General features: G+C 46.0%; 1 protein-coding gene across 5 annotated transcripts in view; it reads left to right on the top strand.

Moving 5' to 3' along the window:
• Positions 1 to 12,749, top strand: part of LOC132399944 (protein CBFA2T2-like) — a 199,016-nt gene that overhangs the window by 49,082 nt on the left and 137,185 nt on the right. For 2 of the 5 annotated variants that reach the window (XM_059980912.1, XM_059980911.1), the window contains exon 1: positions 2,148 to 2,427. The exons of the other annotated variants lie outside the window; for them this stretch is intronic. The gene's annotated coding sequence lies outside the window, so the exon portion shown is untranslated. Of the gene's footprint in view, positions 1 to 2,147; positions 2,428 to 12,749 lie in introns of those variants that run through there. 5 annotated transcript variants of the gene reach the window in all.

The following is a 12,749-nucleotide window of genomic DNA, read 5'->3' as shown; positions in this document are numbered from 1 at the left end:
CCAGAGCACCCAGAGGAAATCCACGTGGTCACGGGGAGAATGTACAAATCCATTACAGGCAACAGTGGGAATTGAACCCTGATTGCTAACCGCTATGCCACCATGGTGCCCTCTTAGATTTAAAGTGAGAGGGAGGGGTTTACTTTATTTTATTTAGCCATACAGCACAGAATAGGACCTTCCAGTCCTTTGAACTGTACCGCCCAGTGACCCCTGACAACCCCAATTTAACCCAAACCTAATCATGGGCCAATTTACAGTGACCAATTAACCCACCTGGGTTTAAATCTAAGCCCTCTAATTTTAGACTTCCCTACCCGGGGGGAAAGGCCATTCACTTTATGCATGCCCCTCAGGATTTGATGTTACTCCATGAAGTCACCCCTCAGTTTACTGTGCACCGGGGAAATAGACCTAACCTATTCAATCTCTTTGTAACTCAAACACCCCACACTCGGTAACATCCATGCACATTTTTTCTGCACCTGACCTGTACCAGCTTGGTGTCGATCTTAGTGTGAAATTCTGTGGGAGAAGTCTGTGCTACATTACGAGCACAGTATAAGTTGATGCCTGGGGCATTTAGCAAGCCTCAGGAGCAGGAGGCTCTGATGATTTCTGTTAGTTTCTCTTGGTTCCACTTTGGACTGGATGGGGAGTTGGAAGGTTCCGAGTCCCTGCATTCATTTCCATTCTGATCCCTCCAGCATTTTGTGTGTGCTTTCCTACATTCCTGCTGGAGGAGCAGGAGTATCCTGTGAGTCCACTGCTCTGTTTTTGTCACCCATACCCCGCAGCACTGTGTGCACTTTCCCCGTATTACCACCCCCCATCACCGAGCACGTTTACACGAAATGTTGTCGCTGGAAAGCAGCATCCGTTATCAAGAACCCCCACCACACAGGCCATGCTTTCATCTCATTACTGCCATCAGGCAGGAGGTATGGGAGCCTGAGGTCTCACACCACCAGGTTCAGGAGCAGATATTAACCTTCAACCAGGGTGGATAACATCACTCACTTCGGCACTGAAGTGATTCCGCAATCTATAGATTCACTTTCTCAATATTATTTAGAGTCATAGAAAAGTACAATACAGAAACAGGCCCTTCAGCCCATCTAGCCTGTGCCAAACCATTAAACTACCACTCCCTTCAACCTGCAGTGGAACCATAACCCTCCGTACTCCTACCATCCATGTACCTATCCAAACTTCTCTTAAACATTGAAATCAAGTGCTCATTCACCATTTGTGCTGGCAGCTCGCTCCACACTTTCATGACCTCTGAGTGAAGAAGTTTCCCCTCATGTTCCCCTTAAACTTTTCACCTTTCACCTTTAAACCATGACTTCTAGTTGTAGTCCCACCCAACCTTAGTGGGAAAAGCTTGCTTGCATTTACCCTATCTGTACTCCTCAGAATTTTATATACCTCGATCAAATCTCCTCTCGATCTTCTATGCTCAGAGGATAAAAGTCCTGACCTATTTGTTCTTTCCTTATAACTTATTTATTTATTGTTTTTTTTTATATTTGCACAATTTGTCACTTTTTGCACATTAGTTGTCCGTCTTTGTGTGTAGTTTTTCATTGATTCTATTGTGTTTCTTTGAATATACCGTGAATGCCCACATGAAAATGAATTTCAGGGTCGTATATGTACTTTGGTAATGAATTTACTTTGAACTAATCCACCACCTTGCCCGAATTGAAGAATTAAAAACCTCAGGACCCCACTGAGTATTTGCAGAAACCAGGAACGCTCTCTTATCACCAGTCAGCGAGGCTGAGCAGCCTACAGTTTTAAAATAATGCTGAGGGAAAGAAGAAACCGATTTGGAATTACTTCAGCAGTTCATTCATTTGTTTTGTGCATATCGCCGAGGCAGTTTTGCAGACAGCCACAGGGAATGAATCCATCTGAAAATGAGGTTAATATGTTAAAGGAATCAACGTCTAGACTCCAGGGCTGATTGGCCAAGGCTTTATGGAAGGGGGCATGTCTTTAGTGACATCACTGTGAAGGAGGCTTGGAATGAAATGTATTTGTGACGAGGCAGACGGGGCCATATGAAACTGGTCATTCCAGCTACGCACAGAATTCCATCTGGGCTCCATCTGCTCAGCATGGGCCAAGCCTCTAATATTTAAAGGGAAGGAGGAGGAGGGGAAAACGAGAGAGGAGATTTTTTTTTGGGGGGGGGAGAAAAGAGGAGTGTGCTGCTTGGTTCCCAATGGCTCACAGATGTGGGAGTTTGAACACATGCTCAACATATGTAGGGGAGGAAGGAGGAGAGCTGGGAATAAGACTGTTTTGAGGAATGAAACCAGGAGATGAGAAGCAGACCACCTCTTCCTAGACCTCCAGAAATCCAGAGGAATATATTGACATTTTAAGATCTGTCTTTTGGGACCCAACTGGGACAAGGTAAGTCTGTGGCACCTGAGGGAGAAATATCTCCTTCAGCGTGGAGATGCTTTATCTGGAGAAAAGCATTGCTTAAATCTAGCAGTAATTAGCTGCATTCATGAATTATAACAATGGAGTTCTGGAATATTTGTGTGTGTGTGTGTGTGTGTGTGTGTACGTACTGTTGTATTGTGGACCCTAATTAAATCTCTCTGTCTATATTCTAATCATTTGATGGATGGAAAGGGGTTGCGAAGTGCGCAGGAAAGCTTAACGAGGAATGGATTTCTCTGCTGCACCTACCCTGTCAGAGCAGGGCTCCCAGTGACCGAGCATGGTGGAGAGAGTCTGCCCGGTGGTGTGTTTGTGTGAGCTTCCCCCCTCCCTCCCGTTCACCTCGCTCTCACCTATTGTTCCCCCCCACCCCACGTTGCATCCTTGGTTTCAGCCTTCAGTTGGGGGGGGGGGTCAGAGGTGTTGGTGGTCGCTGGTGGGGAAAGAAAAGCTATAAATGTGCCCAAGCGTTGGCTGTGAGGCAGTTCTTCAGCCCAGAGAGTGTGCTGGCTTATTTCATTTTCAATTTCCCCTTTATTTTAAGTTGTTGTATTTTTGCCACCGATGCTCCGGTGAGGTGTGGTGGTGGTGTGTGGTGGGGGGGGGGTGGGATCGTCCACTTGTGAGTGAGTGAGGGCTCTCTGCCCTTCTGAAGTTTGGATATGCCCCGAGCTCTGTGATGCCGGCTCTGTTGTTGGTGGTGCTGATACCAAGGGTTATCTGGGCTGAAGTGGCAAAATTCTTTTGCGCCGTGTGATTTATTTCTGGTGGTGTCTGGAGTTTTGGCTAGGCCAAGGTCTGTTCCCAGCTCACTCAGGTCTGGCAGGGGGCAAGGGGGGGTGGTGGGGGTTACTGCATAGTGCTCTGCAGAAACCCAACTATAATTTTTAAAAAATCTCACAGGTGAAGAACTCGGCAGGTGAGGCTGCATCTATGGAGACGAATAAAGAGTTGACATTTCGGGCTGAAACCCTTCCTCAGGACTGGAAAGAAATGGGGAAGAAGCCAGAATGAGAGGGTGGGGGAAGGGATAGGAGTACAAGCGAGACCAGTGTGAGGGAAGCCTGGCTTCACCTACCACCTTTTCCCCTTCACCCACTTTCTAATCCCCTCAGTTTCTATCATTCACCTGCACTCATAGGGCAATTTACAGGGGCCTAATCTGGTGGCCCAATTCTGCCCCTGTGTCTCATGGTCATACATCTAGTCTCCCATTTTGCACACGGTCATACAGAATGGAAGTGGGCCCTCAGCCCGCCAAGTCTGTGCCTGTCATTAAACAGCCACCAGGAAGATCCGTGGGGAAACCCACGTGGTCAGGCAGAGTGCTTGCAAACTCCACCCAGATACTGAACCCTGCTGGAGCTGGCAGTCAGCAGCTCTGCTGGCTGCCCTCTCTGAGGGCCCGTTGCCTCACACCGCCAGCGACCTGCATGCACTCCCCCATCTCCGCGGCCGTCTGCAAAATCTTCCCGTGACGGTGTGGGGTTTCCCCTGGGTGGTCTGGATTCCTTCCATTTCCCAAAGACGTGCAGGTTGGTAGGTAAAATGGCCATGCAAATTGCCCCTAGTGTGTAGATGAGTGGGACAATATCAGGGAGGGGTGATGGTAACGTGGGGAAAATGAAATGGGATTAGTGTAAGAGCGATGTGGTGCCCGGTGACAGACGTCGGCTCAATAACTTAAGGGCTTGTTTTCTGTGCTTAACTCGTCATCTCATGTTCTTAATATTTATTGCCCGCTTATCTTTATTTTTTCTCAGCTTGAGCTGGTAAAACCTGAGGTACAGGCAGAGCCAACTGCACTAATTTCTCAATTGCTAGGAACTTTCGGACTATTCTGGTGATGCTTAGTATTGCAGCTTTTTGAAGATTTGCATAAATATTACTGTGTAGCCCTAATTGTTTAATTCTATTGTGTAGCGGCTTTAGGATGAATCCAGTTGTAGATATTACTGTTGGGACAATGTTTACCCTGTTCATTTTTCATAGTCTTTCAATTTCCTCTTTTAATTCAGCGTATTTCTGGTGTTTTTCATTTACCGATTTCTGTAAGTTATGTGTGTTTGGAATGGCTATATCTCTTGTTCTTGTTTATTTATCATGTATTATTATACCTATTATTATCACTTTTTTTTGTTTTTGTAATGGCTTAGTTTGTTGTGTTTTGCACATTGGCAGTGTGTCCGACTTGTTATGTGTGGTCTTTCATTGATTCTATCGTGTTTCTTCTTTCTTGCTGTGAATGCCCACGAGAAAATGAATCTTCGGGTTGCATATGGTGGCATATATGTACTTCGATAATAAATTTAGTTTGAACTTTGTATTATCCTTTGACATCTTGTATTCATGTTTCTACAAACAAAATGGAGACTCAAGAGACTGCAGGATGCTGGAATCTGGAGCAAGGAAAATGCGCTGCTGGAAGAACTCAGTGGGTCAGGCAGCATCTGTGGAAGGGAATGGATTGTCAGTGTTTCAAGTTCAGATGAAGGGGGGTTGACTCAACAGTGATTGTCCATTTCCCTCCACAGATGCTGCCATACTCACTGAATTCCTTCAGCTATTGTTAGTAAGGGGAGTTGACAGGCTTCTGAGAGAGAGGGAGAGTAAGTTGTAAGGATTCTGGGAAATAATGGGGGTGGGGGGAAAAGAATGGGTTCGATGGGATTGCTCCTTTAGGATTGGTATAGACCAGTTCTAGTTCAAGTTTATTGTCATTCAAATGGAACAATGTTCCTCTGGACCAAGGTGCACAACACCATAGAGGTAACCCACACACAACACATAAAGTAATATTACTACAAATAAGTAGGCAAACAATAAAACATATTCCAGAAGACCCTGTGGGCTGAAACACTGTGTGTGTCATTATATGTACAAAGATGTTGCCAGAAAGCCGAGACCAACAGTTCATGGTGTGCTGCTCTGTAGACAATGCATTCAGCTTCCTGATTGAGTCAGTTGGACCCGGTAATGTGAGAAAATGCAAATAATCCCCCCGTGGCCAACAGCATACCCGCTGGAAACGTCCACATTACATTCACCCTGCCGAGGAGTGCAAACAGCTGACTTGTAGGCGGGTGAGGCTTGATGTCATGAATGAAGAGCCTGACCTTTCCAAGGATGGCAGCCTAAAAGTGTCACAGAGAGGCAGAGAAACCATTAGGGCAGGAGCTCCCAACGTTTTTTAATGCCAGGAACCCATACCACTAGCCGAGGAGTCTATGGGCTCCAGATTGGGAACCCCTGTATCCCACAACCCTCCCGCAGCACATTCCTAACATCCCTTGCTCTGGCCAGATTTTCAAACCGGCTCTCCATTCCATGTCGACAGATACAGTACTGTGCAAAAGTCTTGGCCAAACAGGTATATTTGTAACTGTCTAAGACTTGCACACAGCACCCCTTCTCTCCATCTTTTGGATGCTGTCTGACCATCTGTGCTGCTGCATTTTGTGTGTTGGTCCAGACTTCCAGCGTCTGCTGCCTCTTTTGTGTCTGTCAGTTGGTTCTCCGACCCTTCTCCAGCGTTCATCCAGATCACCCCGAGCTTCCCCTTCATCTCCATTCTCTCAATTTTCCTCATACGACTAAAGTCCAAAAGACCATAAAACATAGAAGCAGAATTGTCATTCAGCCCATCTTGTCTGCTTCACCATTCTATCATGGCTGATTTATTGTCCCTCTCAACCTCATTCTCTTGTCTTCTCCCCGTAACCTTTGACACCGGGACTAACCAGGAAACTGTCAACCTCGGCTTTAAATACATCCAATGATTTGGCCACCACAGCTGTCTGTGGCAATGAATTCCACAGATTCACCACCTTTCTCCCAATTCAATTACCCAGATTGACCGACTGACTTGCGTAGAAATACAGTGCAGTAACAGGCTTTTCCGGCTTGTGAATGTGTGGAATTCATTGCCCCGGATGGCTCTGGAGTCCAGTTCATTGGGTATATTTAAACTGGAGGTTAATAGTTTCTTAATTAGTAAGGGCATCAAAGGTCACAGGGAGAAGGCAGGTGTATGTAGTTGAAGGGGATAATAAATCAGCCATGATTGAATGGCAGAGGCTTGATGGGCCAAATGGCCTGGTTCTGCTCCTATGTTTTATGCTCATGTGGTCTAACAAAGCCAAAATGCAGATTTTAATGTGGGAAAATATTGAAAATACATCTCACCGGCAGATACCAAACAAGATTTGACACAGAGCCAATGAAGGAGGGACTTGGCGGGCTAATCGACAGTTTGGTCAAAGGGACATGGAGAGGTGTTAGGTTGGAAATTGCAGGAATTTGGATCTGGCAGCCAGTGGTTGAGTGTTGGAAAAGGGGTAGGACACGGAGTTGCTCAGATGCCTGGGCAGTGGGGTGAGGGTGCAGGAGCAGTGCCACCCTCAACTCTGATGGGAAACAAGATAAGACCACAAGAGCAGAATTGGGTGATTTGGCCCATCGAGTCGGCTCCACCTTTGCAACATGGTTCAGTTACCTTCCCTCTCATCTCCATTCTCCTGCTTTCTCGCCATAACCTTTGACAGCCTGACTAATCAAGAAACTATTACCCTCCGCATTGAATATACTCAGTGATATGGTCTCCACAGCCAACTGTGGCAGTGAATTCCACAGATTCACCACCCTCTAGCTAAAGAAATTCCTCCTCATCTCCACTCTAAAGGAACATCCCTCTATTCTGAGGTTCTGCCCTCTGCTGTAAGGAGGACATGGAAGTTCATGGAAGGATCTTTTAGGAGACTCTTCTAAAGGTACATTGGAGCTTAGGGCTATGATTCTAGGCAGTCTCTAGAGTAGGTCACATGGTCAGCACAACATTGTGGGCCGAAGAGCCTGTAATGTGCTGTGATTTCTATGTTTTATCTTAATCGTGACTCTGCATGTATAAATGTGTTAGCAACCGCAGTAGCATAGTGGTTAGCACAACACTTCCCAGCACCAGTGACCTGGGTTCAATTCCTGCTGCTACTAAAGAGTTTATACGTTCTCCCCATGACCATGTGGGTTTCCTCCAGGTGCTCTGGTTTTCTCCCACAATCTAAAGACCTGAGGGGTTAGTGGATGAATTGGTCACTTGGGCCTAATTGTGGGCCTGTTGGCCAGAAGAGCCTGTTAACGTCCTATATCTCTTAACCAGGGATTCCCAACAAAGGGGGTCCATGAACCCCTTGCTTAGTGGTATTGGTCCATGGCATATAAAGAAAGCTGGGAACCCTTGCTCTAAATAAATAAGAAATTATGTCATGCAAGTGACCTACGTACACAAGAACATAAGCTAAATGCCAATCCACTCCTGACGATTCTATTGTTGAAGCTGATAGAAGGCATTCCATCTCTCTCCCTGGCATTAGGATAGGATTTTACAAGGGCTGAGATAACGAAAAGACACCTGTGAATTCTCACAAGCTAAGCTGATGATGTGCCAAAACATCTGCCTTTTCAGCAGATGTCAAAAATAAAGCAGTGCACTCATTTTACAGAAATAACTGGAGATTTTTTTTGTCAGTTCTGTCTGGTGGTGTAGGGATTCCTCCCTGATATCACTAATACAGTAGAAAGAGCCTTCTTAAGTTGCTGCTGATGCGGCCTCCTCTACACTGGTGGGACCTGCAGTAGATTGGGGGACTGCTTTGTCGAGCACTTCGGTTCCATTCACAAAAAGCAGAATTTCCTGGTGGCCAACCATTTTACTTCCCATCCCCATTCCTGTTCTGATATATCAGTCCATGGCCTTCTCTTCTGCCACGATGAGGCTGTTCTCAGGGTGGGGAAGCAACACCTCATATTCTGTCTGGGTAGCCAGATGGCATGAATATTGCTTTCTCCAACTTCCAGCAATATTTTTTCCACTCTCCCTTTCCTCTTGTTCATTTCCTCACTCTGGCCTCTTACCTCTTCTCCTCACCTGCCTATCACCTCCCCCTGGTGCCCCTCCTCTTTTCCTTTCTCCCAGGGTCCACTCTGTTTCGGTCAGGTTCCTACTTCTCCAACCCAGTGCCTTTTCCATCTATCATCTTTCAACTTCTTACTTCATCCCCCCCACCCTCCAATGAAGGGTCTCACCCAAAATGTCGACTGTTATTCATTTCCATAGATGCTGCCTGATCTGCTTAGCTCCTCCAGAAATTGTTTGTGTTGCAATTAGGTACAAGAGTTGAGATATTATGAAGTTATAGGACGTTGGTGAGGCCTAATTTATAGTACTGTGTACAGTTCTGGTCACCTACCTACAGGAGAGATATTAATAAGCTTGAAAGAGTTCAGCGGGTATTTACAAGGATGTTGCCAGGGCTTGAGGCCTTGAGTTATATGGAAAGGTTGAATAGAAGAAGAAGAATAGCCCTTAACTCGGCAGTGGAGTTATCGGGGCACCGTCATGACGGTGTTTCCGTCGCAAGCTATTCTTGTTTTTATGAGGCCGGGTTGCTATCTTGACACTCAACCTGACTTGGATTCGAACTCGGGAACCTTCGCTCCGGAGTCCGGCACTGACATTATTGTGCCATCAAGCGAGGCCAAAAGTTCAATAGGTTAGGACTTTATTTCCTGAAGTGTAGGAGAATAACGGAAAAATAGAGGCATACAAATTATGAGGGGTGTAGATAGGGTAAAAGCAAGCAGACTATTTCCATTGAGATTGGGTGAGACTAGAACTAGAGATCATATGTTAAGGGTGATGGGTGAAACATTCAAGGGGAACTTGAGAGAGCTCTTCATTCAGAGAGTGGCGAGAGTACGGTACAGGCTGCCAGTGCAAGTGGTGGATGTGACTTCAATTTCAACATTTAAGAGAAATTTGGATGGGAGGGGTTTGGAGGGCTATGGTCCAGATGTAAGACATTGGGAGTAGGTAGAATTACAGCTTGGCACGGGTTAGATGGGCCTGTTTCTGTATTTTTGGAATGCTCTATGTTAAAGTTGAAATCACAGTGCAGTAGTTTATGAAGCCAGAAGAACTTACTTACTTGTTATGGAACAGGAGGCCCTTCAGCCCATCAGATCTGTACCAGCTCCCAGCAGAACAATCCCATCCAGTCCCATTCTCCTTATTTCCCTGTACCCTGACTGGTAATCTACAGTAGCCATTAACTACCAGCGGGCCTCTGGGACGTAGGAGCAAGCTGGGGAACCCCACAATCAGAATCAGGTTTAATATCACTGGTATGCATTGTGAAATTTTTTATTTTGCAGCAGCTGTACATTGCAATGCATAATAATAAAAACTATGACTTACAATAAGATATATATAAACTTAAATAAGTAGTGCAAAAAGAGAGCAAAGAATAGTGAGTTAGGGTTCATGGGTTCATTGTCCATTCAGAAATCCAATGGCGGAGGCGAAGAAGGTGTTCCTAAGATGTTGAGTGTGTGTCTTCGGACTCCTGTACTTCAACCTTGGTGGTAGGAATGAGAAGAGGGCATGTCCTGGGTGATGGGGTTCTTTAATGATCGATGCAGCCTTTTTGAGGCATTGCCTGAAAGGTCACAGGGAGAGCAGGCAAACTCCATACAGTTAATACCCAAGGGCAGAATTGAACCTGGGTCTCTGGACCTGTGAGGCAGTGCCTTTACTCCACTCTGCTTCAGTTGAAGTTGGCGTATGGGGAAAATTCTCACCGCGTCACCCAGGACTTTTCTTGCCCACCTGACTTGGAAGTTTATCGGAGTTCATGCCGTCAAGTTGGAGGCTACGCAGGCGGGGTATGAGGGTGGAAATAATTTGGAAAACGTGTATCTCAGGTGGTTGCTGGTTGGACTGAGCTGTTCTCCAATCTTGGCAACTTACTTAAAAACATTTTGTCACCATGCGAGGAGATGTCGTCAGTGTGCTGTTGATTATAGTGTGTCCTCCGAATGCTTGTATACTTTTCATTCAGCTGATTGGAGATTATGAGGCGTTGCTCCTCCAACCCGAGTGTGGCGTCATCATGACAGTAGAGGAGGCTGTGGACTGATATGTCAGAATGGGAATGGGAAGTGGAATTGAAAGGGCTGGCCTTCGGAAAATCCCACCTTTTTGGAGCAAGTTGTTTTCTGATGGACAGTTGACTAAGTTGTGACCTCTATTCATTGGAGTTTTGAAATATACACTCAGTCATCATTTTATTTAGACACCTCCTGCACCTAATAAAGTGGCCACTGAGTATTATTCTGCTGCTGTAGCCCATCCACTTCAAGGCTCGACATTCGGAGATGCTGACAGAACTGCTGGCTCACTGGATGTTATTTTGTTTTCAACACCATCCCGTGTAAACTCTGGAAGCTGTCGTGTGTGCAAATCGCAGGTGGCTAGCGGTTTCTGAGATACTCAAACCACCCCGCCTGGCACCAACAGTCATTCCGCGGTCAAAGTCACTTAGATCACGTTTCTTCCCCGTTCTGTTTGGTCTGAACAACTACTGAGCCTCTTGACCACCTCTGCATGAGTTGCTGCCTCGTGATTGGCTAATTAGATATTTGCATTAACGAGCTGGTGTACAGGCGTACCTAATAAATGGCCACTGAGTGTAGAGCTTGCATTTCTTAGGAGTCTTGGAAGATTAGACGCTAAGAGGGTGTTTTCTCATCACGGGGGAATGTGGAACAGAGAGGCATAGTTTAAATTAAGGGGAGATGAGGAGGAATTTCCTTCTGTTCATCATCTTTTCAGAGCCCCTACAATAGAGAGGTGAGGAGACGGTGCCGTAGAAAGCTTTCAAGGCTTGGATAGATTTCTGGATGCATTAGAGTCGAGGGTTTACACGGGGAAATTGGAGAACAGATCGGCGGTGATCTTAGTGAATGGCATAGCAGCCTCGAGAGGCTCTGTAGTGCACTCCTGTTTCTGTTACTTCTGTTCTCGTCGAGACCAGCCAGAGAGTGGCTGCTGTCGGCAGATCGGGCAGGGAGGTACATGAAGAATATTCAGGCAGCCCCGGTTGTGTGGCTGCGAATATTGTATAATGCGTATTAATTTGATGGTGAAACGAGGCCATGCTGAATGACAGGACGTCTGCTGCTGCAGCACGACAGATTGTGAGTGGGGATGTCCTGTTTTTTTGTTCAGGGCTTTGAGCTGCTTTTTAGATTCTCAATGCAGAGTGACCCTGGTTACCATCTGTCGCTCGCTCTGAACCCAGGCCCTGCTCAGAAATGTTTTATTTTGTTTTAATTGTCACACATCCCTTGTTGCCGCTGTGTGTTTGTGAGGAAGATTCAGCGGTGAAGTGGGGGGGGGGGGGCGCGCAGACAGGAACAAGCGTTCTGGAAGAGCTCGTCTGTGTTAGCAATACTGCCGCACATTGAACTCAGAACTGTGGTGTGTGGGTGCTGCTTATTTTCAGAAAACATTTTTTTTTTGACTTTGCTGATTTTTTTCCTGTTACACTTAGGATTTATTCTACTTTTGACTTGGGAATGAAAACCTTTTACCAAGCAGAACTGAGCTGCCCCGGCTGTTTGTGTACGCAAAAATGAATGCATGTATGTGTAATTTATTATGTGTGTATATTAGTGTGATATACAGACGATGATGTGGTATATATGCAGGCTAATGAACAAATTCATGCTGATCTTATACGTTTAATATTTCCACTCGTCAGGTTCTATTGCACGGTAGGGTAGCGGTTAGTGCGGCGCAGTTACAGCTCGCAGCTTTCCGGAGTTTGCGGTTCAGTTCCGCTGCCGTCTATAAAGAGTCTCCGTACGTCCACCCCGTGGAATGTGTGGGTTTTCCCCCCACAGTTTCCTCCCACAGTCCAAAGATGTACCGGGTAGGTTAATTGGCTGTTGTAAATATTTCTGTGATTAAGTTAGGGTTAATCAGGATTGGTGTGGGTTACTGGGGCAGCATGGCTCGAAGGGCCAGAAGGGTCTACACTGCACTGTATTGCTAAGTAAATGGGCCCCACCTGTTTGACCATTCACATGAATGCTGCATTAGGCCCACATTCTTCCATTTTATTTATTTATTGATTGGTTGATTGATAGATACCGCATGATATCAGACCCTTTACTGCCCAATTACACCCATGTGACCAATTAACTGCAAATTATTATCCCTAATCTGTACAATTTTGGACTGTGGGAGGAAAATCCTGTGGTCGCGGGGAGAACGTACGAACTCCTTACAGTCAGTGGTGGGAATTGAATCTTCCCGCCCCCCCCCCACCTTTCTATTTTGTCGTCTTTTCCCTTTCTTTCCAGTCCTGAAGAAGGACCTTGGCACAAAACATGGAGTATTCGTTTCCGTAGATGCTGCCTGACCTGCAGAGTTCTTCCAGTATTTT

This window comes from Hypanus sabinus, chromosome 9 (genome assembly GCF_030144855.1).
Source record: "Hypanus sabinus isolate sHypSab1 chromosome 9, sHypSab1.hap1, whole genome shotgun sequence".
Lineage (NCBI taxonomy): Eukaryota > Metazoa > Chordata > Chondrichthyes > Myliobatiformes > Dasyatidae > Hypanus > Hypanus sabinus.
This window is presented reverse-complemented; position numbering and strand designations above follow the sequence as displayed.